General features: G+C 37.9%; 1 long non-coding RNA gene across 1 annotated transcript; it reads left to right on the top strand.

Annotated features, from left to right (window-relative positions):
- Positions 1–999: 999 nt before the first annotated feature.
- On the top strand, positions 1000–9551 carry LOC147884065 (uncharacterized). Its single transcript, XR_015543648.1, has 2 exons — positions 1000–1090; positions 9396–9551. It is a non-coding gene; the product is annotated as an uncharacterized LOC147884065 (long non-coding RNA).
- The last annotated feature ends 5445 nt before the right edge of the window (positions 9552–14996 follow it).

A 14996-nucleotide genomic window follows, 5' to 3' on the forward strand; every position in this document is an offset into this window, starting at 1 on the left:
AGCATGTGAAGAGATTGGGAGAGAAGGAAGGAGTCTCACTTGCAGCTTTCTCACATACACAATGGGGGAATATACATAAAGGTGGAGGCTGAAAATAGTTTTTCTCTCCTTAGTTGTGAAAGCCAAAAGAACTCTAAGTATAAAAGAATAGGTGAACCCTATATGTGGGTCTCAAACCAAACTCAGCTAACTAAGGTGGCATACTAACTGAGCCACTAACTAGAGTACATAAAGATATTTGTCATCCAGCTATTATTCATGGGCGGTGTACCAACCGCATCTGCAGCTAACAAGTTGGTGACATAAATGCACAACGGTCACCCTGGCATATCACAAGTGGAGCTTGATATCTCAACATTTTTATTGTGCATGATAGGTGAAGGAGTGACCGAAAAGGACGTTGATGATATAGGATCGAACAAAATATCGAATGTGTTTGTGGTGAATATCAAGGAGGAGGTAGGTGAATCTGATTTCTTAATGGCAGAAACAACTTTCAAGGTCTTCAACAAACGATCAAATCAAACTCTATTGTTAAAGGCAAACGTGCGTCCGACTCTTCTTTTTGAGCATGCTTTCTCGCTCATAGTTCCTAATCGTACTAGTCTTAGCGAGTTTAATTTAATTCCATTCCAGAATTATATTTGAATCTTACTTTGCTGCACCCTAGTGTTCTCCTAGCCTATGATTCTCTTTTTTTTTTTTTTTGGCAAGACTGGTCGTCTTCTTTGCTATGACTGTGAGAGTTAAGAGATCCTCTATTTCTCTGCTCCAAGAACTCCTATGTCTCACTCTATAATGATTGTGGGTTTCTCTCTTATAGGCCCTCTTGTGGTTGTTCCAAGAGGTATTTTGTAGGAAGGTCATGTTGGTTTTTCTGGTAATGCAGTGCGAGGCAAGGCATTGAAACAGTCTTCAACCTTAAGAGATACCGTTGGTGGTTCAGCGCATGGTTTGGTAGAAGGTCATGTAGGTTGCTCTCATGATGCACCTCAAGCAAAGGGAATGAAGGAACCTGCGGTTGGGAACAATGGCAAAAAATCTCTTAAAAGAGCTTTTCATGCTACAGCAAAGTACGCATATGAAGAAGGTAAGTCTGATTTTGAATATTGGGTGTTCCTAGGTATGCATTTGCAACTATTGACGGTATGTCAGTGCTGTGGGTATTTCATTGCAGGATATTTTTTTAGGTTCAACCCTCGTTTGTGCACATACTGCACAAATTATGGTGGATGTTCTTGGACACTTTCTATCTAGTATGTGTCATGGGCATTTTCTACAAATCTTGTGAATGTACTGCCGCAGATTTTGCTATAGGGATGTACGTGTCAGTAGCAATAGATCTTAGTCATGTATACATTTGCAAATGAACACTTTTGTTAGTTATTTTTGTAATCAAATGTGTTCAAGCAGTACAACAAACAGAACTTGCAGGCAGTAGCAGTGTTTTGTATTTCTCTTTTCGTGGAATATAATGTAATATGTTGTTGGCATTGTGAGTGACTACTGCTGGCAGAGATTGTGAAGAGTGTCAATCACTTAACTTGTATCTCATTTTCTATAAGATTATGTATTTGAATTGATCCTGATTGAAGTAGACATTGCTGAAGTTTTAAAGCTGTGTGGACCCCTTACGATTAGCAATTGTGGATAGCAACCATGTTGCCTACCACCCTTTTTTTGTGGGCATAAATTTTTCTTTAATTTAAACTACTTTCAGATGGTTGGATTATATATTATGTTACTTGGTGTGGTAATGAAAGTTGACCGCATATAAGTTTTGTTATTGATCCTTCCTATGTGCATTTCCAACATCAAGACAATCATCAATTAAGAGGGAGTATGAAGATGATTCCAATGCCTCATTACGAGATAAGCGTAGTAGTGTGCCACCTTTGCATGGTAGCGAGTACAATGTGCGTGTGATTGTCCCTTTGAGAGAGAACTTTGTCGGGGGGGGGGGAGATTCCTTGCCCATCCTATGCATTGACATGGTCTGTAAATTCATACGCCACAGATTTGCTTTTGAGGGAAAACTGTTAGCCAAGTATGGGCCATACAAAGCCCGCAATGCAAACTATCCTACATGCAGTAGAGCTGTTTAGCGACCACTGAAACTGTGATACCATTACTCTGGTTGTCCCACATGCCTTTGTAGAACAATATAGGGATTTGCTGTAGGTAGATTCCTTTTACCGATGAGTAGAAGGACCTATTGTTCTTGCAAGAGCTAGTGGTGAGGGAGGAATTGCCAGTTATTCTCTACACGTAAATGCAACGACTACCATTTCCTTCTTCCCTGAGACTACTATCGCACTGTACTTTCCTTGGGCAGTAGAAACAATGAAGTCAGGTTTAGGTAATATATCCACAGTGGCTGGAATAATTTCTTTTGTCATCATCAAAGTGGATTGCAAGGGTGGAGCGAATGACCAAAACAAGTGCTAATTTAATAAAATAGCTGCTAACTATCATTAACTATGTGCTAACTATTATCAACAAAGAGGTGCTAATTATCATAAAATAGGTGCTAATTATTATCAAAGAGGTGTTAATTATCATAAAAAAGTGTGCTAACTATCAAAAAATAGGAGCTAACTATCATAAAGCTGAATGCTAACAATCATAAAATAGTGTGCTAACTATTATAAAATAGGAGCTAACTATCATAAAACTAAATGCTAACGATCATAAAATAGGTTCTTACTATCATTAAACTGAATGCTAGCTCTCATAAAACTGATAGGTTCACTATCATAAAACAAGTGCTAAAAATCATAAACATAGTGAAGGCTAACTACCATAAAATACGTACTTGCTATCATGAAACATGTAGTAACTATCACAAAGCTGAAGGGTAACTATCATAAAATCGGTGCAAACTGTCTTTAAAGCTGAATGCTGACTATCATAAAATAGGTTCTAACTATAATTAAAAGTGAATGCTAACAATGATTGACTAGGTATTAGCATACTAACATTAGGCTAATTATCATAAAACAAAATGCTAACTATCATAAAATAGGAGCTAACTATCATAAAACGAAATGCTAACGATAATAAAATATGTGCTTACTATCATGAAACTGAATGCTAACTGTCATAAAACTGATGAGTTCACTACCATAACACAAGTGCTAAAAATCATGAACACAGTGAAGGCTAACTACCATCAAATGAGTGCTAGCTACCATGACACAAGTAGTAACTATCACAAAGCTGAAGGCTAACAATCACAAAATAATGCAAACTATCTTTAAAGCTAAATTCTGCCTATCATAAAATAGGTGCTAGCTATTATTAAAAGTGAATGCTAACAATGATAGAACATGTGCTAATTAGCATACTGACATTAGGAATTATCATAAAACAATGGGCTAACTATCATAAAACAATGGGCTAACTATCATAAAATAGGAGCTAACTATCATAAAAGTGAATGCTAATGATCATAAAACTGTAGGTTCACTATCATAAAACAAGTGCTAACTATCATGATCACACTGAAGGCTAACAATCATAAATTAGGTGCCAACTATCATTAAAATTGAATGCTAACAATGATAGAACAAGTGCTAATTAGCATACTAACATTAGGTAATATTTGTTCCTAGGTAACCAAATGACTTCATATAGTAGCTTGTAGATAACACCTCAAACTAGTGCTTAGAAAACATACCTAAGGCTCATCAAGTAGACGGACTAGATGCTTGATGTAACTTTTTGTCCTCGGTCTCTTTCTACAAACATACTTCTTGTTGGGGGAAACACGTAACTCAAATTCCCAAAAACACTGAATAATTTCTTTTATGTCGTCTGTTATTGTACCGCTACATTGATGCTTCCAACAATCCGCCAATGAGAATAAGCGACTACCATCATCCATTTGGGCTTCCACACTAAATCTTGCCTTGTACAAGGAATGCTTGAAAACTTGCAGAATCCTTGCGACCTTAGCAATGGGCATGTCTTCAGTAGAGTTCATTAGCATGGTCCATGTACATTTCTTTAGGAACAACTCTTCTTTGTTTGCAAGCTACTTTATGATAGCCAGTGTGCTGTGCACATTGGCTATTAGTGATGCTTGCACTTCTACCTCCTCTCTAGCTATTTGATCTCATAATCCTATCAGTGCAGGGTGTTGTTGAATTTGATTGAAGATTTCATACTTTAGTTGCTTCTCCATGCTTTGGGTTTTGTCATTGAAAAACATCAACGTTTCAAGGATGATTTGTTGCTTTATGGATTCCTCTATCTCTATCAAATTATCCTCTCTCATGCGCTTCTTTCATTCTAGTTATTATGTCTTTCTTTGGGCCTCATACTGCCTAATGATGGCACGTGATTGAAGGTCGTTCTCCCATAGAGCAAGATGTGCTTGAATGCTCCTCTGTTCCAAATCGTACAATATAATGACAGTGAGCTCATGATCAAATCAAGCAACACATTAAGGACACAAAACATAACATATATACCTCCTTCCATAAACATTTCCATCGCTCTTGGAAACACATCTCTGTTCTCCTCCGATATCAACCCTGGAAGGTTAGGCATAATGTTCATGTTTATTTTTTTGCAAGGACAATAAACTTAGAGAAAGAAAAAGATACAACCTTTCAACAACAGATAGGCTAGAGCAAAGGCTAGAGCAAAACGAACTTCAAACCATCCTAGACAAGATTCCTATCTGAGCAACAAGATCTCCAACGGAGCATGCTTTCATCCTTCTTATTAGATGTATTCCCTCTTTCATTGCTGGAGGCACGCGCTTCTCGGAGACACCAGGATGACAAACAAGGCTCAAATCCCAGGATGGAACTCAATATGGGGAGGTATTGTCTGTCACATCAGTGTAAAGTCCCTGTTTCAAAAGAATCATGCACATCGAGTGCCCCAAGTAGAGTAATCATGTGTAAGCTCAGCCATTTCATGAATTTGTAAATGAACTTTGAACAAGTGAAAGCTCTAGTATACATCTAGTCTCGGCATAAGAAAGAAAGAAGGTGGTTGCTTTTGACATGTTTATTGGAGATAGTGGGAGGACTATACAAGAAGACGTGGGACGTGAGAGTAAATGATTGTCCAAAAATATTTGAATATACACAATCCAGCCTTCAAGATAACTGTCATGGGTATGTGGCATTAAACTGATTGAGTTTTTAATTGACACAAAAACTTGTTAGCTGCTTTTATGCTACCTAGCAATGCCCATGTACATGCTATTTAGGAAATGTAAAACTACTTACACCCTTGTTTCCTTTCATACCCATAGTTTAAAGATGCCACCCAAGCAACTCTATATCCCATACAACTTGTATGTATATATCACCTATACATCAACAATCTTCCCCTCAATCTCTTGTACATCACATAGACTTAAAGACTCTTTGAAAATACAAAAGTTATCTTTACCCAATGACTTGGTAAAGATATCTACAACATGTGCATCCACCTTGACATACCTCATGTCAATCTCTCCACTTATCAACTTCTCTTTGATATCGTGATAGTGGACCTCTATGTGTTTAGTCCTCACCAAACTCATCTAGGAGTAATATTAGGCAAGTTTCTTTACATAATGCTATGGCAGCCCCTCTATACTCAGCTTTCGTGCTAGACAATGCAACTATGGGTTGCTTTTTGCTGTTCCAACTAATCACACCACTTCCAAGAGAGAATGCATACCCACTAGTTGATCTCCTATCATCAATATAGCCAGCCCAATCTGCATGTGTATACCCATGCAACCATATTCCTCCTTCCTTTGCATAGAACAAGCCAACATTGATTATGGCTTTCACATATCTAAGTATTCTCCTCATTTCATCAAGATGACTCTTGTAGCTAGCTCACCACACCTAATGCATAGCTCAAGTCCGATCTAGTGATGGTGAGATATATTAGACTTCTAACCATCTTTCTAAACATGGTTGATCTTGGTGCTGCTGGACTGCCAAGCAATACTTTGTGCCATTGACTGTGGGGAAATGCTTTTAGTGCATCAATACCCGATGGAGCTGAATCAATCACGCGATCGATGGACCTTGTCGCCCTTGACCTATATGACGACGACCTTAGCGAAGAGATACCCGCACTTCTAGCAGGAGGAGCTGTCGAAAATCATAATATCTTGTCGTTTTGAATTGGTTCGCCTTACAAATTATGCCTCCAAAGGCCCGCCTCGTCCTTGACTATTATTGTTATTGTTTATTTACTCTATACAACTGTCGTAGAAGCTACTCACTAATCTTCAGATCAATAACTAGCTCACAGGAGAAATTCATGCGTTGCTAGAACTAATCGGATCATTAACAGTTTTGTGAGTATTATATTTGATCCTCCCACATAAGCAATGATAGGTTCTCACGGCTGCCCACTCCATTCTGCTTTGTGTCAAATAGCAATGTGAGTAACAATGAACTCAATGGAGCCATTCCGTACATCTGCTTTATGTTTCATTCAAATTACTATGATGTCACTTTTAGGATTCAACCAGCTTTTGTAACTCATATCTTGCAAGTAATGGCCATCATCAACCATCTTTGCATTTTGCACAAGAGGAGTTTCATTTGGGTTGCATGCTGTCCATAGTTTTTCAGCATATCCAAGGCAAATTTCCTTTGAATCATCCAAATACCATGAGGACTATCAATTACCTCAATCTCTAGAAAGTACATGAGCTGTCCTAGGTCTTTCATGTCAAATTCCCTTGCCAATTACTTCTTTATGGCTGAAATTCCTGCATCATAGTTGCCTAGGGTGATCAAGTCATCAAGGTATATGATTATGATCACCATTTTGGACTCCTCTTGTGGCACATACAAGGAGTAATTGGATTTGGACCCTCTGAAATTTAATCTCAGCAAGGTTTTACTTATCTTGTCACACCGCGGCCCTTGGTGCTTGTTTTAGCCAATATAAATCTTTTCTTAGCTTGCACACATGCATTGGAAACTTAGGGCGTACATATTCATCAAGCTATGGCATATATATACCTCCTCTTATAATGAACCATATAGAAATGCACTTTTAACATCCATCTGCCATAAATTCCAGCCAAACATGCCAGCCAATGCAATAACCGTCTTTATGGTGTTCATCTTTGTTATTGAGCTGAAAGTTTCATCGTAACCCAAACCATATGTTTGGGCATAACCCTTTGCTACTAACCTTGCCTTGTATCTTTCGACAATCCCATATAATTTGCATTTAAATTTATACACCCATTTACATCTAATAGCCTTTTTTCCTTTAGGACCTTTAACAAGAGTCCAAGTATTGTTTTGTTCCAAGGTGGATATCCGTCTCCTCATCCATAGCATCTCTCCAATCCGAAATTTTGACAGCTTCTTCAAAACATGATGGATGGCTCAACATGTTGCACTTTACTAACCACATATGCATAGTGCATCCTCATATAACCATTATGTGTCAACCTATCCACGGGATGTCTAACCCTTTCAGATCTCCTCAAGGGGGGTTTTGAGTTTGATACTTGCTTTCTTGCATGTGGTGGAACATACTTTGTAGCATGCTTGGTATCTTAAACTTTGACAAGCTATAAATGACTCCCTTCATCACAACTTGCATCCGTAATGCTCTCATCAACCTCAACATTTTGCTTCCCTTTGTCAACATGCATACTCCTTAGTCTTTCACTCCAAGGGCTCACATTATCAACACTTTCTTCAAGCTGAGATGGGCTTGTCAAATCCATACTTGAAGTTATAGCTTGCTGTAATTTTGTTTTCTCAAACTTAGGCATGTAATCATCCTCAACCATAATTGCTTTGGGCTGATACCAAGATTCTTGCTCACTAAATTTGGCATCCCGGTTCTCATACACTTGACTTGCAGGGTATTCCAAAAACCACATTTTATAAGGCTCTTGGCTCCATTTTCTTTCTTACCTCATTGAGCACATGCACATACACTTTCATATATGCCAAAGTTAGCTTGTACGCATAAAGGTTCTTATAGGGTGTCATCCCATGTATGGCATCCGTAGGAGTCTTATTCATTATGTGCACCACTGTGTGCATTGCTTCAGCCCAATAAGTCAATGGCATATGTATTTCATCCATCATGGCTGTAGACATAAATCCAATCACTCTATTCTTACTTTCTGCAACAGCGTTTTGCTGTGAAATGTACCTACATGTAACCCATCTCTTTATGCTTTGACTATACAAGAACCCATCAAACTCATAACAGATGTACTCTGCACCATTATCCATGTGAAATAATTTTATTTGACACCCAAGGTCCTTCTCAAAACCATTCTTTTGTATCGGCAAAACACTTTGAAAGCACCACTCTTTGCTTTCAAAAAGTATAACCATATCATGCAACTAAAATAATCTATAACGGTAATGTAATATCGTGCTCCTCCTTGGGTTACATCATCCATAGGCCCCAAATATTAGAAAGCACTATTTCCAAAAGACATTTACTCATTCTCCCCCTCTTTGGAAATGGCAAGTGTGTTTTCTTGACAAACGAACACACTAGGCATACATGGCTGAAATCCAACTGTCTGAAAATAGGCAACCCTTTCACAAGATTTTTTGTTTACATCTCCTTCAACCTTATATAATTGATATGGCGAAGCCTTTTATGTCATAATTCAGCATCTTGATCTTGTTTGTGGCCACTTTGTGCAAACATACAGAAGCCTTTTATGTCATAATTCAGCATCTTGATCTTGTTTGTGGCCACTTTGTGCAAACATACCTCGCTGTAAAGAAGGTGTTCCTGCATCAAAAGTAAATAGGCTTGCTCTCTTATGGCCTCTTGCAACCACTTTTCCAACTCTACCATTGTAAAACTCCTCCACAAAGCATCCAAATTTATTAAATCTCACTTGGTAATCTTGGTAAGCCATTTGACCCACTGATACAAGATTCCTAGTGATGGTGGGAACATCTACCACATCCCCCAAAGTGCTCTCAACACCATTTCTATCAACCAAGGTCATTATCGCTGATGGGCCTCGCAATGAGGACCGTGTTGTGGTAAGTTGAATCTAGCATGAGCAGTCGTTTGTATTGTTTTAACAAACAACAGCCACTGATATTTGTATTTGCGACAGTTGACATTTGTCAATGAAGGAAGAAATATTCAAGCACAACTAATTCAGGAGTTCCATGAGAATGGCATTGTTATGTATACTTTGAGGAATGTTTCATTCATGCGTGCACATGGCTGTTTATATGTTTTTGACTTCACAATTCTTGCAGATGTTCCGGAGGGTGCGCAAAGGGAAGAGTTGAAGCAGGTCTTCATCAACCAAGTTTCTGGATTAGGATCTGGACGCAAGGTAACAACATATCCTTTATGTGTTGCAGGACAGTAATACAGAATGTTCTATATGATATTTACAAACTTTGGTGCAGGTACACGGCATCCTACACTTTACTGGATTAAATGGACACCTTCTGGAGTACTGCTGCTCTATTTGTTCTGGTACACGGGTCAGTAGAGATTCGTCTCGACCATTCTGCTTCACTTGCGAAGCTACACACGCAGTAATCCCAGTGCCATCTCTCAAAGGAAGGATTTTGCTTCAGGATGGTAGCTATGTCTCTGTTCAGATTATAGGTGCACATGTTGACACTGTGCTCTCTCTACAAACTCCGTTCACTGTACTCCACAACGACAGCATTGTGCGTGTTCGTTGGATGCTGTTGGAGCTAAAACCTACCAGAGAATCCACCATTAACAGTTTCGGGCATATCATCACGTTTGACCCACAGTGAATTCACCACTTTAGGATGCTATTTTTTAATGCACAGTTTCCACACCGGGAAGGCACATGACTAGCCTCCCATTTTGGCTTGCTCACATTATGACTTACCTATAGTTGCTGCTTTAGTTGTTTCTGCTGGACAGCATTACAGTAAATGGATTTGGATTGTTGGTTTTTTGTTTACTACTTCTACAGTACACACCTCTGTCATTTTGGCTTCCATTGAGATTATGTAGAAAGCGAGGGCTCAGTCCCCATTTTGGTTTGGCGTTGTAGTTGTTTATTTCTGTCACCTCAAAACTCTTGAAATGGAAGAAATTTTCAGATTCCAAGACTGTACTTGAAATGATTTTGGTATTTCTTTAATGCTATCTACAATAGAGAATGGTGTATAATTGAAGATGTTTGCAGAAATTATTCTGAAATCTTTGAAGAGTTTTTGCATTTCTAATTGTCATACATAACAACATTGAATTTATCTTTGAAGCTTTCGAAACAAACAAGGCTGAAATCAATTGTTGTCAATGTGTTCCTTTAACATTGAGAATCTCTAAGCACTTTCAAAAGCATTATACTCTTTGCAGAGTCATTCCATTTCGTGGCAACATTTTCCTTTATCTCCAAAAGGTGGCGCTCGTTATACTTTAAGCGTGTCATGTTCTTGCGTGTGATTAATCTTGGAAATTTTCATTTCAATTAAACTTGAAAGTCCACATTCCTTGTAACAGATCAGAAAATTCACAGCTGAAACACAAAAACTGCTCATGAGATCCCAAATCACCTTGGAAGGAATGTGTTCGTACTGTGGATGTGTTAACCTACTCAATGTTATCAGACTGGATATTTCGTAATGGGATTTTCCAAATCATATTTACAGCCACATATTTTAGATGTACATACTTCAGTGATAGCCTTTCACATTACCCTCGCGAAATCTGCTGTGTTCACAGAGTTTGTGCTGTTCGCAACATAAAAAATCTACTGCAATCACAGGAATCTCAACTTTACAGAAAACATGCATATGGATTCATGAAACAAATCACTGGATTTGACACAACGAGGACCCAGGCCTTCATAGAAGCAAACCCAGGAAACACAGACATTTTCATTTCACTTCTTCCTCTTATCGCACAAACAGTTGGTAGACTCACTTTGGACCTCCATAAGAAATTCTAAAATGCTCCATCGATCACCATGGTACCTCCTAGCCAGAAATGCTCATTCACCCCACGATTGTCAAATCACACAAGGCATCATCTTATTGTTTGTTCAGACAGGGGCTTCTTCCAGACTCTTGCTATTTGACTGCATGAACCGCTTGTCTGTACAGGTGAAGCAGGCCTTCACAGTCATGCTCTTCGATGGCAAAGTAGTGAGAACGCTGATGAACATTGGGAAAACTACACATCTTAAAGCGAATGTATTAATGCTGGATGAGACAGCACAGCCGCCGTGCATCATGCCGCAATTCCCAGCAACAACAAAAAGGAAGTACAGGGCGTGGAATAAGGAGGATGACCTTGGATTGCAACTTCTTCTCTCAAGCAGTGCACTGACATCTACAGCGAAAGACATTGCCACAGCTTTTGTGACAAAAGACAGGTTCAGAGTCTTAGAAGTTGTGAAGAAGATTTACCGAGTTCGCAACAAGCGACGCAGGTTGGACCCTTGCATGACAGCCAGTGAGCAAAGGATACACGACGGAGCCAACGAAACCTGTGTGCCAAATCACAGCTGTGACAACAAACGCGGCAAACGAAAAAGAAAACCAAGATTGACAGCAAAGAAAAGAACAACCCAGTTGACTGAGCAGCAGCTGTATGAGCTGAAAGTCAAGGACAGTCCACGGTACGCATGCGCGAGTTGTGGTGTACTCTCTTTTGCAAGCAAGTTGCACCGACTTAACAGTACCATTGTACCAACCATTTGTTCTTGCAAGACTACTGCAGCACGTGCACAAAGCAAAGAAGGATATGCCAAGTCCCTAAATTCTGCATGGGCATTACTTGGACATCCTTTACAAAATCAGAGTGGGGTGTCATAATGAAGAAGACATTACAATGATGGACAACCTCTACCATGGACAACCTCCTCGAAAGGAACTTGTACCTCACCTCTTCTACACAAATGCTCTAAAAGACAAACATAACGACGAGGTGTTCAAAATACTACACGGGGAAGAACATGTAATAAAGGCAACAGAGCAAAAGAAAAGAACGTGCAGAAGATCAATCAAAATACCAAAGGATCCTAAGCTAACAGCGGGCCTACACTACGAATTAAAACTAAAGTTTGGAATGATTATTGAGATATGCTCAAGAAACTTGGACATATGCGACGGACTAGTAAATGGTGCAGAGGGATTCTTTATGGGCTCAAAATTAGAAGCAACACCCCCAGTTCTATGGATAAATTTCCAAGATGACAACACCGAATGGAGGACAAGGCAGAAAAACAAAAAACTATACGAAGCAACAACAAATACAACTTGGACACCCATAATGCCGATACAAAGAGAGTTCCAAGCCGGTAAAAACCAACTGAACGCCGTAACAAGAACCCAATTCCCGATTCAGCCTGCTTCCGGAAGAACTGTACACTGCCTTCTTCTATTTGTTCATAAGTTTCTTGTAAGTTTTTTATTAAGTTTGTTGTGTTTGTTTTTGGTGGCTTATATACATTAACAATGGAGATTTTTTTGTTTTTTGTAATTTGAATTGTCGTGAGTAGTGATTGTGTTCCATGTTGTTTGTTGTAGTATATTTTATTAATTTTTGTCGATTCCACATAATATGTTGCAATTCCCATCCCATCTTCGTGTGCGATGCTCTTATAATGAGGAATTTGCACTTTTTTTTTGCCTTCCATTCTAGTTTCTTGGAAGCATATGACATTTGCCGAAGTAATGCCTTTACATGCGATAATGTCTTGCTTGTCTGCTGTCAGTGAGTAAGTGTTTAGAGATAAGATGTGAAAGTGGTCTTCATCGTTTGTTTGGTTGATTTCCCATGTGCTTGTTTGCTACAATCTTTCGATTTCTTGCAGTACTTTGTTGTCAACTTTAATTTGTTTTGACTGCAATTTGTTGACCAAGTAGAGGTTTTCTGGGTTGCGTACTATTGAGAAAGATGTATACACTAAACCATGGGTTTTAATGTTCTTCGGGTCAAACACCAATGAATCCATGGATAGGCCTTGCGAGGTAAAAACAAATAACCTTTCACAACTTAAAGAATTTATGCACCAGAAAAATATGACACATCTCACTAATGAACCAACAACAGTATATGGTTTGACTTTAGACCACATTTGTACAAATAAACACTCCGAAAACCAAAAATTTGGACAAGAATCGCTTATTGGTTAGACTTTTCCATTGTCTACATAATAGATTCAAATCCAACAGGGCAGGCCTGTTGAATAAAATTCACCTTTTTTATCTTGGAATTGCTTGTTACTTTTTTGCTCTTTACGACACAGGCTACAAGTATCTTGCTCTATGACAGTGCATTCAAAACATTCTAAATTATTCTAATGAAATTGTTCTTCCCTTACTCTCATCTTGGAATTGTAAGAAGCGGTACATAAGTGTAAGAGGTTCATTTAGTTTTTTTTTAATGTTTTAAATAAATCTTTCATTCTGTAAATTCTTTCTTTCATTCCTACATGAGAGAGAGAGATTCCATTCTATTCTTGTTTTTTGGTCGATTTTTTTTCTTGATTTGTTTGTTTATTTTTGCTTCGTCACCTTCTTCCTTTCTTCATTGTTTATTGTTATCTTTCTCTTTTGTTTATTTGATTTTTTTTAGTAAGTACTGGATTTGCCCAAGAGACTCCAAGAGTCTTTAGAAACTTAGTATAGCTGCTAATGCGTAGGCATTGATGATGACATAAGTGTTGCTTTGCTTGCTAAGTATGTCTACCTTTTGTTTTTCAAAACTTTCTTGTTACCTTATTTTTCTTCTCTTTCGTTTTCTCTTTTATTTTCATTGTAGAATTTGGACTGTAGAACAACACAAAATCTAATTTTGTACAATTAGATATATTCTAGTCTTACGAAGGTATATATTTGTTCTTCCCTTGTGCCAACACTCTCTTTAAGAATAAATCTGAACATGAACTATGAATCTCTCTCTAATGCTTTCATACTATACATAGGAAGTTATTACCCTTTATCAATCATGCCCTTGGGGATGCACGATGGGCACTCTCTTTAAAAGTAATAACTATGGACATGAAATATGGATCTCTCTCCATTGCTTTCATACTACACCTAGGAGGCAGGGATGACTTTTTCGTGTTAGTTTCATTAATAAGCGAAAGTTTGTGAAAGTTAATATGCTCTTATAAAATAAAAAGCTCAAAATATTCGCCACAATCTCCACTGCTTTCATACTATACCTAGGAGGCAGGGATGATTTTTTCGTGTTAGTTTCGTTAATAAGAGAAAGTTTGTGAAAGTTAATATGCTCTTATAAAATAAAAAGCTTAGTATATTCGCTACAATCTCCACTGCTTTCATACTATACCTAGGAGGTAGGGGTGATTTTTTTGTGTTAGTTTCGTTAATAAGCGAAAGTTTGTGAAAGTTAATATGCTCTTATAAAAATAAAAGCTCAGTATATTCGCCACAATTTGAAACTAAAGTTTAAAAGAGAGCTAGGTTTAGCTTTTAAGATTACAAAATTATACATAAATTCCATGAAAATTTGCCAAAGTTTTATATAATGAATATACATATTAAATGTAATTTTTAAAAATTTGGCCAAATCTATAAAATTAAGCACCAAAAGAAGACTTGTGCAATCAAGTACAATCTAGTGTTAACATCTTATGTTTGTTAGAATGATAATAATGTGGAGGTTTTATCTATTCGAACATGAACCCATTTGATATTGCATAAAATGTAAATCTCTGGAATAACCCTTTAACAAAGAAGAGAAAGGTAATGGCTTTTTTTTTTTCCTATATAAGAAGTATGCCTATTTGATTTAAAGTCGACTCTGTGCATTCACATATTCACAACCCCTCTTATATGCATTGCATTGAAATAAAGCTTAAAAATAAGTTGACTTTGATTCAAAGTTGATTTAAAGTCCACTTTATACATTCACATAGTCACAACCCCCCTCATATGCATTGCGTTGAAATAAAATTGAAAACAAAGTGCTACAAAGAATTTTTCATAAGCATTCACATGAGATTCAAATGTGCCACATGGAACTAGTGAACATAGACCTCTATCCCT

This window comes from Dipteris shenzhenensis, chromosome 27 (assembly GCF_047967505.1).
Source record: "Dipteris shenzhenensis isolate YYH24624 ecotype China chromosome 27, Dip_SZ_1.0, whole genome shotgun sequence".
In the NCBI taxonomy this organism is placed as follows: Eukaryota; Viridiplantae; Streptophyta; class Polypodiopsida; order Gleicheniales; family Dipteridaceae; genus Dipteris; species Dipteris shenzhenensis.